We start from the raw sequence: 7,313 nt of genomic DNA, 5'->3' as shown, positions 1-7,313 counted from the left end.
TTCCTAGTCAGGTGCACAGGGAAAGCCCGGTCACCTCCACAAAATGTAGTCAACCCATACAATCTTAGGATATTTGATATTTTAATTCTACAGTTAATTCCAGAATCCTTTTTTTTTTACCGGTTTCTCCACAATACAGCACTTGACTCCTCTGTCTTTCAAAGGACTAGTAAACCTTAATTTGCTTTAGCTGCTCTGAATGGATTTTTATTGTTTCTTACCACTGCCTTTCAACTCATATAATTTGAAAACTAAATGCAAACTGCAAAACTCAATCAATCTGGTAGTATTCTTTTAATATCAATTTTTATATAATTAGCCCCCAAACTGTGTTCAATTACTAACAATTAATCTTATGCACTTTGAGGGACAACACTAATTTCACACTTAGCAGCATTTAAAAGGAAGGTGGTGTGAATACCACAGGGAAAAAGTCCCTCCCTGAGGAATTATGCTTTATTATCACTGACTAGAGAATAAAAATGCATTCCCATTGCAATCCACGGTGGGGGCCCACATTTTCTTCAACTCCCAACCAGTAGAATTGTGTAACAAAACACACAAGCAAAATCACGCACACTTTAATTACAGTTTTCAGTGAGACGGCCAGCCTTTTTAAAAAGATTCTGAATTTTCTGTGTTCTTTTGACAATTTTCTTGAGTTGTAGTATTTTTATCAATGCTATATGGTTGATTGCTCCATTAAGGCTGACTGTGAGAAGCCAAATAATGGAAACGTAATAGGACAAAGAATGAGAACAACAGCTGAAGGTAAAAAATTGTGGAACATTTCTTATCATAGAAGAAATGCCCTCAAAAATCAAGAAATCCCCAATACAGAATGTATTTAGTCAGTGCTTAATATACGTTATAATACTGCGTAGTTTTTTAATATATTACTGACTTTATTTTTTTAATAGTATAAATTTACGATTGGCAAATTACACAATATCTTATTAGTGACTTGTGTATACATAATTCCCCTGATACTTGTTATCTAAAGATGATATCATCATGTCTGAATCATATGAAAGTAATTTTTAAAATATCATTTTAATTTCTCCTAATAATTCAAGGTCAACTATTATGAATAAACCAAGGTTTAAGCCATCTCTTAGTGTCAAAATTATAATGAATACATGTTAGATTGTATGCCTGGTGTTTAGCAAAAGGTGCACACATAACTGTTTACTTTGGTACTTCATGACTTTGACCTTTTAGGTGCTTCCTGTTAGTAATTGGTTGATGAGGAGTTGTAGCCAATTTTAATGTTTGTAATTCATACTCAGATATGCAAATTGTGAGCACATTATAAATTTTTAAAATTATAGGAACAATTTATAGAGCAAAGTGGCATTGCTCCAGGGGCTAAGCAGTGGCCCAGGAACTCAGAGTTCTGCATTTTAATTTCGATTAACTCTCAGTGTGACCACAGACCTAGTACCTAATCTCCCTGTATCTTGGATTATTTATCCAAGAGTGTTACAATTTTCTTCCTGTAGTTAAAGTGAGGGATAACTATGAAGCAGAGAGTGGTTTAAAACTAAAGAGCAATATATATACACACACACACATACACACACACATATACCACACAAAAGACCAATATGAGGCTAAAGATTTTATGGGTTTAATAAACATTAAGTGTTGTGTCATTCACACAAAGATAAGACAAATGACTCACTATGAGAACTATGGAAAGTACTATAGCCCAATCTAGAAATTTTATTAAAATGCATGTAACATAAGAAATAAAAATTTATAATAGCTGTCAGATTTACATGGATATTCATTATTAAATGAGCTTTATTTCTTATTCTGTTTACTTCCATGCTATATACATCTTATAAATGTATAATAATGCATTTGTAAATGCTTTACTAGGTACACTCTTTAGGGAAGCATTTCTTTTTCTCTCCCTAACAATGCCAAGGTTTCTATTAGTCATTTAAACTTTACACCAGGAAAACAAAAATCATACAAAGGATCTCAGGTTAAAAGTAGGACATTACAAAAAAACCCCACTCAAATTCACAGTAATTCATAGCAAGGGTAAATCTGTATTTTTAAACTCACCTAGTTGTCCTACCTCTTAAATGATATACTGTATCCTGAGAGCCACGGAATACATAGGTGCAACTGGTGAGTTGGTGATGGAATTTGAGCCTCTTTACTTTTCCATATATTGAAACATCCATCTTTTTAGCTTAATAAATAGTTCTGCAACATTGAATTTCAGCAGGGAGGCCATTCTCCAGTTGTGTAGCAATACAATTTTGAGTCCTAGTGTCTTCCCAAGTCTCCCTTGCATTGTGAAGCCAATATTTAGAAAGCTCTAGCAAACTAACACCTGCTAGACATAAATCACATGCAGAAATCTACAAATGGACAAGCTCAGGAAGACATAATAGATCAAATCCATGAAGAAACTCACAACGAATTAGGAAAATCTTAAACTTAATCCTATAACCTGACAGGCAGTCAGCAGACTGACTTATGGAGATCTGTAATGTGGGAATTAGACTGAATGCCAGATGGGGTTTCTAGAAGTCAAATTAAAAAAAAAGGAATAAACTGCAGTTGATGATAAGCACAGGGAGGGAGGCTGACAAGGAAAATGCAGTAACGAAGTAACACACAAGGATGAACTAATATTTTACACTGTATTGTCTTTCTTTTGTTTCTCCCAGCCAGCTTGACAGAAAGTAGTAATGTTTGACTAGTCACAAGCTTAATACCAGATGCCAGTTTGAACAGGTGCAAAAACAAAGAACAGAATACTACCATTTGGAACATCAGCTCTTTACATAGTCCCTGATATGCTTTGTGGGAACTCACCTACTAGGTTTCTTATTGCTATTTCCCTGATTTGGAGTTCTATTTGATGAATATGTAGCATATTCCCTAATGGAAAGGATTAAATAGAGGAATCGCCAAGTAGTTAACGGTCTGTCATTGTGAGATGATACAAGTGCTGGAATTTTGAGATCACACTGAGTGGAAGGAAGGATGCCTGTTACCTGTTACCATTACCACACAATTGTAAAGTGCGATAACATTCTTCTGCTAGTGAAAGACGGTGGAAATTGGCACTGCCAATTATCAATGTTAAATGTGTGGCCAATCAAGACTAAGGCCTCAAACAAGCTGGCGGCTTGTTTCATAGAGTCAGTTGGTAAATTGGATGCAGGCAGACAGAGGAACACAATATCCCTCCTCTGTAGGTGGTCTCTGTTTCATTAGGTTTCCAATTGATGTTGCTACACAGTAATCCAAAAATGTGTGATGAGAACATCACTCTCATTTTTCATTAGCACTCCTTCGCAAATGTATCGGAGGCAGGTACAAAACAAAGATTTTGCCAGGCTTACTTTTATCCTTTTGGAGACTATTTCTTATCCAGCATCGCTGCTGGGTGCTTCGCTTCTCCTCATTTAGAATTGCTGTAGTGACTCACCACTGTTTGAGACGATCAACTTCCTTAAGGATGTTGTGGAAAGAGTGGGAGAGCTACTAATCTTTAAAAGACAAGTGATTTAGGAAAATCAGATTATTTGTAATAATGAATAGTAACATGACCACTGAAGTTATATGAGAAAAGAAGAAATAGAGATGATGCCTACTGTTTCAGGAAATCTACCTGAAATGTGTAAAACATGGAATTTTTTGAGAGATCTTAGAGGTCATCCTGACTGAAGTCCCCATTTTCATTTCATAAATGAGGGAATTCTGGCTCCTGCTGGCTCTGGCTTTCCCAAAGCTTTGCAATTACTGGCAACAGGTAAGACTGGAAAGTAGGACTCATGTTTTGTGCTCTATTCGGTATACTATGTTCAACTTATTATATAATACGTGGATTCAGATAACTACCACGCACTACATAATCCACATCCTCTGTTTCCCTAAGCTTATATCATAGCTTTTATTTATACAGTTACATCAATATATTATCTATAGTATTCCCCAATTTGTAGCTTTTGGAGAAATCATTCAGCATTATGGTATGAGTAACATAACAGTGTTAATTTTCTGAGATAAAATGTTACCCATTTCTGGTAGATTTCCTAAGACAATAGGCATCATCTTGGTTTTTCCTTGTATTACCTAACTTCAGTACCCATGTTACTAGTGGCCTGAAAGCCTGTCCTGAATCCCTATCTAGTGATGGAGATGGTACCACCCTGCCTTGATTGTACACAGAATCTTCACCTCCAAGATAAAGGATGGACACCTCTCAGATGACCAGCCTCTTTGTCTGATTACAGAGAAATGGCTACTTCCTGCATTCCTGGCAACTGTGTTCTCTCTAAACTATTGGACTCTTTGTTTGCAGTGCTTTCTGGATTAATGAAAGAGATCCAGTGCATAGGGCTAACCCACTGGACATAATCTCCAAGCCAGCTTTGTCTGCATTGGTCCCATGTTTTTCTCTTCTGCTCTTGTTAAACCATATCTTTATTCCCTATGCTTCTGGGAATTTCTTGCTCCGGTAAGTGGAGAATCACCACGCCTCAGTCATAGGTTTGACATATACCCCGAATGTTGAATCATCACATTATTTTTTGTTCAGATGTATTTTTCTAATGTACTCATTCCAGAATATGAATCTCAAGGAAAAGAATGACTGATTCCAAACTATTTAAAATTCTTCAAGATACTTTATATTTTGTATGTATAAATACAGAACACTTTATATATGTGTATATATCTCTCAGAGTTTGCTCAAATTTTCAAGTAAGGGTTTTATTTATTTCTTTACCACTACTGTTAGGAGTAAATTCATACTACCCACTGTGTTTCTTCTACGTTCAATTTTAAGAGTATCTGATCCTTATCACCAAGAAGAGGGTTATATAGGTAACAGTAACAGATAAAGGAAAAAGAAATGACATATTTTGGTATGGTATTGTATTGTAATTAAAAATCATGTAATTAATCACATCCTATTTCTTATTGTGAGAGTGAGAAGAATATGCTAATCAAATAGTCAAAACACATGGTAAGTATCCTGAGCACATCACATTGCTTCCAGACAAATGTTAATTTCATTTATAAAATTCGTCTGTCTTCTTAAAGTCTCTTGTAAAGTTATGAAAAATAAATAACATAAATGATTAATAAGTTGAGAAACTTAAAAATATATGTAATAGCCACTCAGTTTCTTTGGAAAAGTGTTTCCTTGATTCATATCAATATAAATATTATTTATATGACATGACTAATGGAATTATTTAAACATGGGTATTTGTCATTATGCCACTTTGTTCAATGCCATATATGTATATTTTTAAATGTACCTTATTGGAATCATATATATCAACTGTGTTAGGATAATGTTTAAAGAATGTTACTTTGCTTATATCTTTGATTGAGTCAAAGGATCTGTTGGGCTTCAACAGAGTGTGCATAGTACGATTGAAACCCTCTACTCTTATTAGTGGGTTTCTTTATCAGGCTCACAGTCACTTGGGAAGTAGTAAGGCCTAAAACAGGTATTTTTAAAATTTGATATCCATATTGACTATGATGTTAGAAATAATGAAAACTCCATTGAGAAAATGAATTTGGAATTTAAATATTCGAGTAGTGGAATTTTGGGCACAGCTATGTTGTAACAAGAAAACCGCATCATTTGCTGTAAATAATCTATGTTCCTTGTGCCAATAACAAAATAAGACAATAAATATATTAAAAAATGGAAAGTCAGAGTATCAGTTAGCACCCGTAAGGCTACAGATTACAGAAAACCCAACTCGAGAATGTGTAAGTGAGAAAAAGGATTGATTGCTCCAGTGAGGAAAATCAAGAGGTAAGGCAAACTTCAGGGCTACTTCATCCGGACTTCAAACCTCAAGTGCTCTTCTACCCGACTAGTCAGCAATCTTCCCTTTACAATAAGGGGCTCCCTGCAAGGCAGCTTCCCCCTATGGCAAGATGATGGCTCCCAGCCTCAGTGGGGCTTCCAAGCTTCTTCAATTCATGTGAGAAAAAGGTGGGTGGAACTGTGAGGGTCAACTCTGCCTGAAAATATGGATTATGTAGGGAAGGAGTGGATACATGCCCCTTCCCCACCCACAAACACAAATTCTGGTTTCTGAAAGAATGGGGAATCTGGGTAGGTAACCAGTATCTGTGCATTATAGAATTAAAATGCTCAGATTAAATTTGACATGTGCCAGTGAAATGTATTAGTCCAGTGCCTATTATTTTATTTAGGGAAATTGTCAAAAAATTTAACACCTTAAATCTTAACATATCAAAGGACTGTTATTATAGTAATAGTAACAAGAGATATATAAATTGAACCTTACAAAGCAAAATTTGGGGGAAATGTAGAGTTATACTTTTATTAATAATAACATTAAAGAAATCTATGAAATGCTTTATATTTCTTGTTAGTGTCACTTTAAATCTTCACATCCAAGAAACTCGCTGTTTTCTTCTTGTCTTCTTTTTAGCCCATGGAAAAAAAAAAATGGAAACTCTCTCAAGGACTAACAATCAGAGCTGCCTGGTTGACGAGGGATGTTTTGGTTGCAAGAAGACCCTGAAGCAAGGATTCTAAATCAAAGATTCAGGGGCAATCTGAGTTTGCATTTAAGATCCTTCTGCCCATAGCAGTAGCTTATGTGTTATGTTCAATTGACGTATAAGTGCTGTGAAGAGATACTCTATTATAACCTCTGATGACATTAGCATTGTGTATTTCATAATGTAATTTTAGATAGAAAGTTGGTCTATGTAATTCAAATTATGATTCTTCCTTAAAAGCAAAATTTGAAAATTCACTTTCTCTACATACTTGACTTAAAAGTATTTATTGCGTATCTGTTCCATACCTAGCAGTGAGCAAGATGTTATAGAACAAAACATACAGAAAACTGCAACTCTTTTCACAGGCTAATTGCTTCCCATTTTAAGTAAGAAATATATGAATCCCTGAACAGTTGTTCAAATTTTTATTAAGAATATCATTATTTTGACTAGATGATTTTACCAAAATAGATCGAAGCTGTGAGAAAGTGTCAGGAGGAAAAAATTAAATGACCATAATCTTCCCATCTCAACCTAAGAGAATTGATTTGCCTTAAACCTGTAGAAAATAAGTCCTTTGGAGTTTGCATTTCCGAAGAGTTGCAGTTGGCTTTGCATGTAGTGGCTACACTCTTTTATAAAATGTACTTCTGTGTTCAAAGTCAGTAGCTAGGGCAAAGCAAATTTCTCCTTCAGCCAAACAAAAGTTCAATGCTAAGAAAAAAAGTAGAAGGAATTTGTGAGTATTCTTTCCTCTTTGTGCTTAGGGAATGATGTGC

This window comes from Eulemur rufifrons, chromosome 19 (genome assembly GCF_041146395.1).
Source record: "Eulemur rufifrons isolate Redbay chromosome 19, OSU_ERuf_1, whole genome shotgun sequence".
Taxonomy (NCBI): domain Eukaryota; kingdom Metazoa; phylum Chordata; class Mammalia; order Primates; family Lemuridae; genus Eulemur; species Eulemur rufifrons.
The sequence above is the reverse complement of the archived record's forward strand: the minus strand, read 5'-3'. Positions refer to the sequence as shown.